The 12,534-nt window shown below is 50.0% G+C and overlaps 1 protein-coding gene across 7 annotated transcripts in view; it reads left to right on the top strand.

The window, feature by feature from the left end:
* The window catches only part of ASAP1 (ArfGAP with SH3 domain, ankyrin repeat and PH domain 1), a 381,209-nt gene that overhangs the window by 49,747 nt on the left and 318,928 nt on the right, over positions 1–12,534 (top strand). The window contains exon 1 of one of the 7 annotated variants that reach the window (XM_051844822.1): positions 7,760–7,993. The exons of 5 other annotated variants lie outside the window; for them this stretch is intronic. The gene's annotated coding sequence lies outside the window, so the exon portion shown is untranslated. Of the gene's footprint in view, positions 1–7,759; positions 7,994–9,830; positions 9,850–12,534 lie in introns of those variants that run through there. One more of the 7 variants, XM_051844823.1, reaches the window with a different exon arrangement.

Here is a 12,534-nt window from a genome sequence, read left to right as displayed (position 1 = left end):
GTTGTAGCTAGTGCGTGCTTTTGATTTCTTTTACGTTTTGTTTTTAAAAGTTTTGGTAGTGGTGAAATGCACAGAACAGGAAAATTACCTTCTTAACTGTTTTTACCTATACAGTTCAGTGGCCCTAGGTATATTTGCATTGTTGTGAAACCACCATCATCCATCTTGAGAACTTTGTTCATCTGCTGAAATTCTGTATCCCTCAAACACTGACTGCCCGTTCTTTTTATCCCCTGGCCCTGCTTTCTGTGTCTATGCATTGTTCTCTTCTAGGGACCTCAGGTTGGTGGGATCATACAGTGTTTGCCTTCCATGACTGGCTTATTTCCCTTAGCTTCGTGTTGTCAAGGTTCGATGCAGGTTGCAGCATGTGTCAGAGTTCCTTTATGAGGCTGAGTAATATTCCATGGCAACTGTATCTCACATTGGGATTATCTGGCCGTCCTTCTGTGGACACTTGGATTGTTTCTACTTTTTGACTGTTAAGAATGCTGTTGCTCTAAACATGGGTGTGCAAATGTTTCCTCAAGATGCTGCTTTCAATTCTTTATATACTAGAAATGGAGTTGCTGGGTCATACGGTGATTCTGTGCTTAATTTTTTGGGGAGACACCATACTGTTCTCCTTAGAAGCTACTCCAGTTTACGTTACCACCAACAGTGGGCAAAATTCCTATTTTTCCACATCCTTACCAGTACTCGTCATTTTCTGTTTTGTGATGGTTGTGCCTTTATTAGGGATGGTATATGAGCCAATTAAGCAATTTGTAAAATATTTATTTGTTAGGAGAAAGAGAGAGAGAGAAAGATACATAGATGTTTTCCACTTGCTGGTTCACTTCCCAAATGGCTGTAATAGCTGGGGCTGGACCAGGCTAAAGCCAAGAGCCAGGAACTCTGAGTCTTCCTTGGGGGTGGCAGGGACCCGAATACTTGGGCCATCGTCTGTTGCTTCCCAGGAGTAATAGCAGGGAACTGGATCAGAAGCATGGTAGCCAGGACTCAAACTGGCCTTCTGATATGGGGTGCCCCACTACACCATAACCCCTACGCCCATCCTAATTAAGCAATTCTGGAGCATTTATTTAAACCCTAGGCATGGAGAATACAGACCTAATTGTTCTGTGGTTCCTGCCTTCAGTGTACTCAAATCAATCAGGGAAAATAGTTATGTCAACAGGTCATTTCAGTCCAGTATGGTTGGTATAATGAGAGGAGTCTTCAGAAAGTTCATGGAAGATATATAGTATGAAAAAATTGTGTGTGGATTTTGAAATTTTTGCACCCAAATAAATGTCTTTTAATTCAAGCTTTGCACAAATTTTTCAAGTGCCGTGAATATCCTTAGGTAGTATGTTATGCCTTGCATACACTTGCAATGGTGGGGAATGCTGAGTTTTGAGGCGTATCATTTAGGCAAAGTTGTGGAATGTGTGGGGTGCAGGGGACTTTCCAGTAGAACTTTGTGTTGATGGAAATGCTCTCTTTCTGCAGCGTCCATTGGCTACATGTATTTGTAGAACAAATAAAACGTGCCTAGTGCAGATAAGAAACTTAGCTTTAAATTTTGTTTAGTTTTGGTGAATTTACGTGTAAATTGAAGTTTGCCATCACCAGAGGCTGCTGCTTGGATGGTGCAATACTGGATATCGTTGTCATACTTGAACCTGCATGTGAGCCCCATGGGGAACTGGGTGAAAAGCAGACTCCCAGGGCCTCCCTCTGTGTTTCTGCTTCCTTCAGTTTGTAGTAGGTTCAGTGGATCTGCTTTTCCACCACTGCAGGTGACTCTGACGCAGGCGCAGTGTGAGAAGTGCCAAGTCTTGAGGTTTCGGACTTTTGTGTTCTGAGAATATCTTCTCTGAAGGAAAGTTTAAGAGAGGGTCCAGGGTGTAGAGCAGAGGAGAACTGAGCTGCTGTGGTTTAGATAGGGCAGGGAGCCAGAGCTCCATGCACATGGGGTACCACACTCTGCCCTCCACAGGGGAGGAACGGAGGTTTCTTTTCTTTTCTAAGACTTATTTATTTGTTTGAAAGGCTGAGTTACAGAAAGGGAGACAGATCTTTCATCTGCTGATTCCCCACCACAATGGCCCCAGTGGCCAGAGCTGGTTCAAGTGAAAGCCAGGAGCCTGGAACTCTATCCAGGTCTCTCACTTGGGCCATCTTCCTTTGCTTTCCCAGGTGTGCTAGTTGGGAGCTGGATCAGAAGTGGAGCAGCCAGGATTTGAACTAGTGTCCATCTGGGATGTCAGCATTGGAGACAGTGGCTTAACCTGCTGTGCCACAATACCCACCCCAACTGGGGTTTCTTTTTTTTAATTATTTGACAGATAGAGTTAGACAGTGAGGGAGAGAGACAGAAAGGTCTTCCTTCCGTTGGTTCACCCCCGCAAATGGCCGCTACAGCCAGAGCTATGCCAATCCGAAGCCAGGAGCCAGGTACTTCTTACTGGTCTCTCACGTGGGTGCAGGAGCCCAAGCACTTGGGCCATCCTCCACTGCCTTCCTGGGCTACAGCAGAGAGCTGGACTGGAAAAGGAACAACCAGGACTCGAACCCGGTTCCCATATGGGATGCCGGTGCTGCAGGCGGAGGATTAACCAAGTGAGCCACGGTGCCAGCCCCCCAACTGGGGTTTCTTGTAGCACAATTTGTACAACCCTGATCCAGCTTAGCCTCATCACAATCTTAAATCCTGTGAAATGCATTATAAGAACTGGGTTTCTAATAACTACAGTCATGTGCCACTTAACCTTTCCGTAACATCGGGCTGTGAGTCCATGAAGATTATAACTGACGTGGAAAGTCCCTGCGTCTTCGTGACATCATAGCTGTTGTAACATCGGAGCAGTGCATCACTCGTGTGTTTGTGGTGATGCTGGTGTAAATCACCCTGTTGTGCTCCTGGTCATACAGTTACATGCAGTGTGTGTACTTGATAATAACCGACTGTGAGACTGGTTTTGCATTTACTACATTACGCCTTTTATTGCTATTTTGAGTGTGCAGCTACTGTGAAGCCGTCTACTGCATTATGCTGGCAGCGGCCTCCTCCATCTTGTGGTCCCCACATCTCTTGATTGCATCAAGGGGCCATGTGCAGTGATTGACCTCTGCCATCTCAGTTTGTAAGTGCACCCTGTGATGTTTGCCCAACAATGAAATTGCCTAATGACGCATTTCTCGGAACATATCCCCATTGTTAAGCGACATATGACCGTCTAAGCATGCCAGAGACAATTTAAAAGCAGCAATTACCTCTGGAATTGCAAGTTGAAGCAGAAGCACCGTTTGTGCGTGAGTCAGCCATTTTTTCCCTTTGCCCGGGATGTTAACCAGCCTTCTTGGCATCATGTGGCAGAATTGCTGAGTAGTGATGAAGAGCTCAGGCTGCCTGGCCTGCATGTGAATGCTGGCTCCACCCCTGGAACTTACTGGGTGGTCCTAGGCAAGCCTTCTTATCTGCTAAATGGGTACAGTAGCTGCTACCTGAAACAATACCAGTTGTGTAAAACCCAGCACTTGGCACTTTGCATTAGTTATTGTAACAGCAACAGCAAGAGTGATAGCTATTACTGAGCATTACTGTCTCCTGTAAGTACTGAAGTTGATGAACTCATTTAACCCCAACAACAACCCTGTGAGGATATAGTGCTTAAAAAAAAAAAAGATTTATTTATTTATTTGAAAGTCAGAGTTACACAGAGAGAGGAAAGGCAGAGAGAGAAAGAGACGGGGCGGGGGCGGCGGGGAGAGGTCGTCCATTCCCTGGTTCACTCCCCAATTGGCCACAACAACCGGAGCTGTGCTGATTCAAAGCCAGGAGCCAGGAGCTTCTTCCAGGTCTCCCATGCGGGTACAGGGGCTCAAGGACTTGGGCCATCTTCTACTGCTTTCCTAGGCCATAGCAGAGAGCTGGATCGGAAGTGGAACAGCCGGGACTGGAACCGGCGCCCATATGGGGTGCCGGCACTGCAGGTGGCAGCTTTACCCACTACACCACAGCACCGGCCCTGAGGATATAGTGTTATTTCCATCGCAGAGACCAGCTGAAGCCCTCGGAGGTTTGGGAAGTTGTTTAGGACCACAGTTCCGGTACATGGTAGAAGTGGAGCCTGCAGTTGTCACTTAGACCTGCTGTGATATTATATTAGCCTCATATTCTTAGGAAAAACCTTTTTTATTTTTTTAAAGATTTATTTATTTTATTTGAAAGTCAGAGTTACACAGAGAGAGGAGAGGCAGAGAGAGAGAGAGAGAGAGAGAGAAGAGAGGTCTTCCATCCGATGGTTCACTCCCCAAATGGCTGCAATGGCTGGAGCTGCGCTGATCCGAAGCTAAGAGCCTCTTCTGGGTTTCCAACATGGGTGCAGGGGCCCAAGGACTTGGGCCATCTTCCACTGCTTTCCTGGGCCATAGCAGAGAGCTGGGCAGGAATTGGAGCAGCTGGGTCTGGAACCAGCGCCCATATTGGGATGCCGGCGCTTCAGGCCAGGGCGTTAACCCACTGCGCCACAGCACCGGCCCCAGGAAAAACTTTTAATATGTGCATACCCCTTTTTCCCACAGCCAGCCCTAGTGTAGGAATTAATCTACAAGTCAGCTCAGCTTCCAAGAATCATTTCACCCAGCTGCCTACTACTCTCCCTTAAAAACATGTCATCTTCATAACACCAAGCCTGCTTGGGTTTCTTGTTATCAGTCTCCCATCGGGCATCCTTTACTGCAGCCAACCTCAAAACATTTTGGGAGATATCTTCATGCTAACTACCTCCAAAAGATACTCCCAGCTGGCTGTGTCCTCTGAGCTCCAGACTTGATGATCCCCGCTGCTTAACGAATGTCTCTAATGGAACGTAAAGCAAGCCCCCTTGAATATAATACAGGTTGAACATCCCTCATCCAAAAGTCTGAAGTGCTGCAAAATCTGAAACCAACCTGAAGCTACAAGTGGAAAATTCCACACCATGAAACTTTGTTTCATGCATAAAATTATTAAAAATACCGTATTTTCAGCCGGCGCCGTGGCTCAATAGGCTAATCCTCCACCTTGCGGCGCCGGCACACCGGGTTCTAGTCCCGGTTGGGGCGCCGGATTCTGTCCCGGTTGCCCCTCTTCCAGGCCAGCTCTCTGCTATGACCAGGGAGTGCAGTGGAGGATGGCCCAGGTGCTTGGGCCCTGCACCCCATGGGAGACCAGGAAAAGCACCTGGCTCCTGGCTCCTGCCAGGATCAGCGCGGTGCGCCGGCTGCAGCGGCGGCCATTGGAGGGTGAACCAACGGCAAAGGAAGACCTTTCTCTCTGTCTCTCTCTCTCACTGTCCACTCTGCCTGTCAAAAAAAAAAAAAAAAAAAAAAAAAAAAAATACCGTATTTTCAGCTAGGTATATAAGACATATTTCATGCTCAGACTTGGGTGTAATATCCAAGATACATCATTGTATCTGTGCCAATACTGCAGCATCTGACATCTGAACCACTTCTGGTGCCCAGCAGCCCCAATAAGGGATAGTCAGTCTGCACCTCCAGCATGGATTCTTCCCCTTACTCCTATAGACCATACTGTGCTCCTGCTCCAGCCACGGTGGCCCCAACGCTGCCTGTCCATTTGCCTTAGAATGAAATTCAGGTTTCTCGCCAGGGCCTACCAAGCCCACCCCAGCTCCGCAGCTGGCTTGTGCACACTCTGCAAGCGTTGCCCTGTTTCAGGACTCTGCGTCAGGTTGTTTCACAGTCTACTGGACTGTGTTCTTGTTCCTCCTGCCCCCAGCTTCCTGCTCTTCATGTCCTGGAGTCTCAAACAAATCTTTTCCCTTCGCTTTAGTCTTTATTCTCTCTGGTTGCTCCCTGATGAATATTTTCTTCCCTGTGCTTTTAACAGTCTGGAATTCCTTTCTTCGTGTCCTTGTCTGCCACCCCCACCAGATGGTAAGCTCACAGTGGACAAAGATGGGGATGGTTGCTTATCTGCTCATATTATTCCTGGCACATTGTAGGTGTTCAGTTAATATGTGTTGCTATTGAGATCAAATTGGTGACCCTTGCCAAGCCAATCCTGAACATAAAATGCCAGTTTTAGGCTTGTTCCTGGTAGAATTCTTTCATAGGTTGTGTGCTCCTTGTGTGTGTATAAAAATGGTTGAAGATTGGATGGGAGCTGAGCTGTTTTTATGGGCCTTGGTCTCTTTTCACATTTCTCCTCTGGTTCATCCAGAATATTAGGACCTATCAAGACACTCATAGGGAAAATGGCAGCCTGGGACACCAGTCCATATTAAAGTTGACTGGATTTTGGATTAAAATGGAAACCATGAGCTAATGCATTTTACGGATTTGCATTGAGAACAGTTTGCTGTTGAAGAAAACCAGGGTGAAGTCTGGAACACTCTGTGTGCTGTTGGAAGGGGTTCTTTCCAGGTGTCTATGGTTTGGTGCTTATAAACAGCCACACGGCGCTGCCCGAGAATTGACGCTCAGGCGGCAGTGATGCCGCTGCCAAGGTGAAAATGCGCTGGCCACGCTAAGTACAGAGGGCCTGTGTCTGGCTGGGCCACAGAGCGGAAGACCTGCAGGCAGCTCCTGAGCACTGCGGCCTGCATGCGTTCGGCCCCGGCCCTTCCTTGGGCCTGCCTTTTCTCAGGGCAGGGGCACTGACTGTGGAGCCCCAGTGTCTGTCTCTGCTGGGTCAGGAGCCATTGTCGCCAGTTGCCAGTGGTAAGAGGAGACTGGAAGTGGAGTTTCCCCAAGAAAGCACTGGGTAGTGACCGTGTGTCTGTGGTGCTCAAGGCCTGATACTCTGCCCTGAATTCCTTCATGCCCCGCTCCATTCTTATGATGGGGGTTTGGGGGTAGGGGCAGGGGCAGGCAGTGGCCCAAAGCTCTGCATTAGGTTATGAGGGGCTGTGCTACTGATATGTGTCAGTACATTTTTAGTTTTTGTATGTGTTTTTAAAAGTTTGTTTATTTGAAAGGCAGAGAGAGAGAGAGAGAGAAATTTTATTTGAAAGGCAGAGAGAAAGAGAGAAAGGTCTCATCTGCTGATTTCACTCTCCAAATGCCTGCAACAGCCAGGAGCTGGGAACTCAGTCTGGGTCTCCCACATAGGTGGCAGTGACCCAGTTGTTTGAACTATCAGCTGCTGCCTCCCAGGGTACACATTAGCAGGAAGCTGGAATCAGGAGCAGGCAAGGACTGGAACCTAGGCACTCTGATGTGGGATATGAGCATCTCAGACAGCAAGCTATCCACTGTGCCAAATGCCTGCTCAGAGTTTCAGTTTTGGTTGATAGAATTTTAATTTAAGTGGGCTTAAGCAGCAAAGGGATTCTTGTTCATGTAAGAGGGGGGACTTGGGGGTAAGACTGGGCCTCAGGAATGAGTGCATTTGGCGGTGTGGTCACCTTCTACCATTTTCCTTTCTTTGTCACCACTGATCTCTGTCCCCGCTGTGCTTTCCCTATGCTGGCTTTACTGTCAGGCTTTCTCTGCTGTAGCTTTTAGAGGCACCTGCCGCAGAGCAAACCAGTTCAGCAGCCCCAGTATACTTTCTTTCCAGGAGTTCCTGCAGAATGTCTGAATTGATTCCCATTGGTCCAGCTTGGGTCACTTGCCCAGCCTGCATCAACCATTGTGAACAAGGAGATGGACTGCTCTGATTGGACAGACCCATGTCCCCTGCTGTCCTCATAATGGGGGGAGGGGTTATAAAGGAGACGTGGCCTCCCCAGTGAGTACTCTCACCAGAGGAAAGGTACTTACTGGCTGCTGGGGAGGGCAAAACAGATGTCCAAGTCCAGTTTCTTAGGGGGATGAGGGGGGCTCAGAAGGTTGTGCTTGTAAATGAAGCCTGACACAGCTCCTCCAGCCAGAGCATCCCTGCTGGCCTGTGTATGTGAAGGGGGCAGGGGAGGGGTGGGGCAAGCAGAGTTTCCCAGTCGCCTGCTTGTCGCTGCTCTGCTCAGCTCAGGCCATCGGATCGCAGCGGGAACAGGTAACTCATTCCCTTGTCTTTCACTGCCAGCCTCCTCTGAAGCGTGGGTCTGGTCTCTGGCTGCTCTGTGCAAGAGCAGCCCCCGCCTGGCAGGCAGGAGATGGTCGGGATGAGCAGAGGATCCAGGGCTCAGGAGGCAGCTGGAGCAGGAGCAGGTTGGGAGGCAGCAAAGGCTGCCAGGGCCAGTGCTGTGGGCACAGAGGAGGCTTTCCTGCGGCTCTCTGTCCTAGGGGACTGTAGACTCAGCCCCCTCAGTCTGGTCTGCCACGGCTTTGCTTCACGGTGTCTCCACCTCTCGCCTCTCCCTGTCTGCATCTCATCCCTGTTGGAGTTCTGTTGGAGAGAGCTCTCATCTCTGCGTTGCTGAATGCTGCCCCTTGGCAAGATCTCCTCCCCAACCAGGGCTTAGCTTCCCTGCTGTGTGAAGCCCCATCAAGATGTAGACGCTCTCCATGGGGTGTGGGGCCCCATTTTGCTTTTTAAATTAAATTTTATTTCTTTGTTAAAGCAGAACTTTGGAAGCATGAGGCATGATACATAGTGTCCTGCCTGCTTATTTGCACAAAATCTTTTTTTTTTTTTTAATTTAAAGACTTACTTATTTATTTGAAAGGCAAAGTTACAGAGAGAGAGAAGGAAAGACAGAGAATCTTCCAGGTTGGGCCAGGCTGAAGCCAGGAACCAGGAACTTCCTATTGATTTCCCTTGTGGGTATAGGGACCCGTGGACTTGGGCCATCTTACACTGCTTTTCCAGGAGCATTAGCAGGAAGCTGGATGGGAAGTGGAGCAGCCGGGACTTGAACTGGCACCCATATGGGATGCTGGCACTGTAGGCCATGGCATAACCTGCTGTGCCACAGCATCGACCCCACAAATTTTTTTTTAAAGATTTATTTGAAATGCAGAGTGATAGACAGGGAGAGATTATTTTTTATAAAGATTTATTTATTTATTTGAAAGAATTGGAGGGGCAGAGAGAGAGAGCGCGTGCGAGAGAAATCCTACGTCTGTTGGTTCACTCCTCAAATAGCAACAACGGCCAAGGTTGATCTTGGCTGAAGTCAGGAGCCAGGAGTCTGGAGCTCCATCCAGGTCTCCCACGTGGGTGGCAGGGGCCTGAGTACTTGGGCCATCTTTCGTTGCTTTCCCAGGTACATTAGCAGAAAGTTGGATTGGAAATGGAGCAGCCAGGACTCAAACCAGTGCTCTGAACGTGAGATGCTGCCATGGCAGGCGGCAGCTTAGCTCAGTGTGCCCCAGCCCCAGCCCCCATTTTGCTTTGATTTACTTTCAAGTCTCTGTCTTTCTCACTACACTATAATCTCTTAGGGGTTGGGGGTGGGGATCAGCCCAGTCTTTCCACCATGCATAGCTTCCAGGATAGGGTCTGGCATTTGGTAGGCACTTAGTAAATGTTTGTTGAAAGAACAAGTGACCGAGCCCTAGGGAGCCACTGGGGGATGTGGAGTGTGAGAGAGGGTTTCCCCAGATAGTAGGAGACACCACCCTCTGCAGAGCACATCACAGATGACACAGCTGCGGTGACAGCTTTGATGTCACACCTGGGATGTTGTAACTGCCCCTTCCTTCGAGCAGGTCTGTGCACGTGGCGGGGCATGTGGTTTGTGGGTTTCTGTCCATCAGAGAAGTCCTTCCTGCTGGTAACTCCGGGTCATCTCGTCTCAGCTCAGTGTCCTGTTTGGTTTGAGACTCTGCTCACCTTTGGATTTCATTATCTCATTTGATTATCGAGATGACCTACATCCAATCAAATACGTGACCTTGACTTGCCACATTCTTATCTGGCCTTTGAGGACTCTGCTTCCTCACTCGGGGGTTCCAGTAAGAGTTCAGGTGAGTGCAATGTGTGTGTCACGAGGGCAGTCTTCACTGTGCCCAGGAAGAAGGGCAAGGGGCCAGCTCTAGAGGCCTAGGTCCTGCCAATGAACTCTGGAGCAGCCCTCTGACCGCTCTGGGAGAAAGGGGGTGGTACCATGCCATGTCACTCGGGCATCTTTCAGTGACGAGTGACAGAAAAGACAGAACAGTCCAAGGCTAATGCCAACTTCAGATCTTCTTGGGTCCAGGGATGCCAGTGGGGTTGCCCGGCCTCCGTCCTTTATTCTGTCATGCTGCGTATCATTAAGTGGCTGCCCTGCTTCACGCCTCCCTGTCCTGGGACCTTGAACAAACTACTAAGTGCTGTGAGCCCCAGTTTTCTCGTGTGGGGGTAACAGACAGTCCCACACCATGGCTGTATCGAGGGTGAAGCCAGCCAGCTCGGCAGGTGCTCAGCACCGTGTCTGCTGCCTGCGAGGTCCTGTGGGACCGTCCGCTGGCTTCATTTCCGTGCAGGCCCTCTGCCCTTGCTGGCTCCTCATGGTGCAGGGCTTGTAGCCTTCTGGCTTCCAGTCCACTGTAAAGAGTTTCTCGTCCCCCAAAAGGGTTTGGGCTATGGACTCAGTGAGTCTTAGGCTTGCTGGCTGCAGGTGTGTGCTACCAGTTCAGAAGTCTTCTCCCAGGGAGCCCCACACGGGAAGAGGTGTACAAAGGGAGCAGGCTGCCTGCTAGGCTACAATGGAGAGGGGACCAGACCAAAGGGACGAGGTTATCCCCAGGCGGAAGACTGAATACAAGTCCTGGTTGTGTGAGAGGGGTTACCCACAGCGAGGGGAGGCAACTACTGTGTATTGACCACATAGGAAATGCCCCTCTGGGCCTCTGGGCCTTTGCAGTTGCTGTTCCTGCTGTCGGGGTGCCTTACCCACCTGCACTCTGCCATTCATCCCCCAAGACCCCGTTCCTCTATGATGCGTCTGCCGCTGCAGCCGCCACTACCTTCCCCTGCAGCCCCATTTCCCTGCCATTAATTGCTTTTCCATTTCTGCACAAGCATCTATCGGGTGACAGCCCTGTGTGTGGGGAATGCAAATGAGCACACATCATAGCTCCTGTGTCAGAACTGGCCAGATCCCTCCTCTCTGCCCTCTGTCCTGTCAGAGCAGTCACTGGCTCATTCAGTTTTTCAGCAAACATTTATGGTGCACCGTCTCTTTTGCCACACATTGTTCGAGAAGCTGGTGATGCCATGGGTGTTGGGAGAGACAGTAAACTCACCAATATTAATGAGCAGGATAGTTTCTGATAGTGGATGATGTAAGAAAATAAACCAGGGCAAAGAGAGAGCAAGGGATAGAGGGGAGGGAGCCTGTGGAGTGAGATCTGAAAAGTGACAGACGCGAGTATGCAGAGGTCTCGTGGGGGTGGGGTGGGCAGCGTGTGCAAAGGGCCTACGGTGGCCTTGACGCTGGAATCACAAAAAGGGCTGCAGTGTGGAGGAGGGGGAAGCTTTCTAAAGTGAGGTCAGGGAGGTGGCTGGCAGCTGGGTCACATAAAGCCTTGAGGCCATGTGCAGGGCTTAGGTTTTATCCTGAGCACCTTGGGAAGCCCTGTTGTTCTTCCTTGTCTGACTGAAAGCGATGATCCTCACGGGGGCTCAGGCACTATGTCGTCTAATACAGCAGCCATTGGCCTCAGGGGGCTGCCAAGAACTTGAAATGTGTGGCTTGTCCAAATTGAGACATACAAATATACCCATTTGGAGAGACTGAAAAAAAAAAAAGGATGCATAGACTGTTTCATTAGTAATTTTCCTGTTAATGACATGTTGAAATGATAATTTGTGGGATATTGGATGAAATGATCTCTATTATTAAGATTAATTTCAGGCCGGCGCCGTGGCTCACTAGGCTAATCCTCCACCTGCGGCGCCAGCACACCAGGTTCTAGTCCTGGTCGGGGCGCCGGATTCTGTCCCGGTTGCCCCTCTTCCAGGCCAGCTCTCTGCTGTGGCCCAGGAGTGCAGTGGAGGATGGCCCAAGTGCAAGTGCTTGGGCCCTGCACCCCATGGGAGACCAGGATAAGCACCTGGCTCCTGCCATCGGATCAGCACGGTGCGCCGGCCACAGCGCGCCGGCCGCGGCGGCCATTGGAGGGTGAACCAACGGCAAAGGAAGACCTTTCTCTCTGTCTCTCTCTCTCACTGTCCACTCTGCCCACTCTGCCTGTCCAAAAAAAAAAAAAAAAAGATTAATTTCAGCTGTTTCTTTTCCATATTCTCCCGTGGTGATTGACAGTGAAAAACCGCATGCTTGGCTTGTCAGCTTGTCCTGGATGGATTCTATTTCTGTTGGACAGGACTGCCTGCTGCCTGGGGTAAAGTTACCTCCTGCTTTGTTCACACCCCTCCTTGAGGATGGGGAACTGCATCTGGTTAGTGGAGTCTGCAGGCCAGTACTGGTGTTCGACCTGCTCCCCTGGGCACACACAGTGTCCCCATGCTCCGAGCACCTGTGGCCTGCTTTTTGCGGCAAGCTCATGCCAGGAGCACTGAGCTTTGGCTTCCAGGGGCAGCCTTCAGCCAAGGGAGCACCGGAGTTGCACAGCAGATACTCCAGCTTCCTTGTCCCTCAGGTGCACAACTCTGAGGTGTGTTCTGTAGCATCTCCCAGAGCTCAGTCCCCAACCTGGTTGAGCGCT

The sequence above is a fragment of the Oryctolagus cuniculus genome, chromosome 6, assembly GCF_964237555.1.
Source record: "Oryctolagus cuniculus chromosome 6, mOryCun1.1, whole genome shotgun sequence".
NCBI classification, from domain to species: Eukaryota; Metazoa; Chordata; class Mammalia; order Lagomorpha; family Leporidae; genus Oryctolagus; species Oryctolagus cuniculus.
The sequence above is the reverse complement of the archived record's forward strand: the minus strand, read 5'-3'. Positions and strand labels throughout refer to the sequence as shown.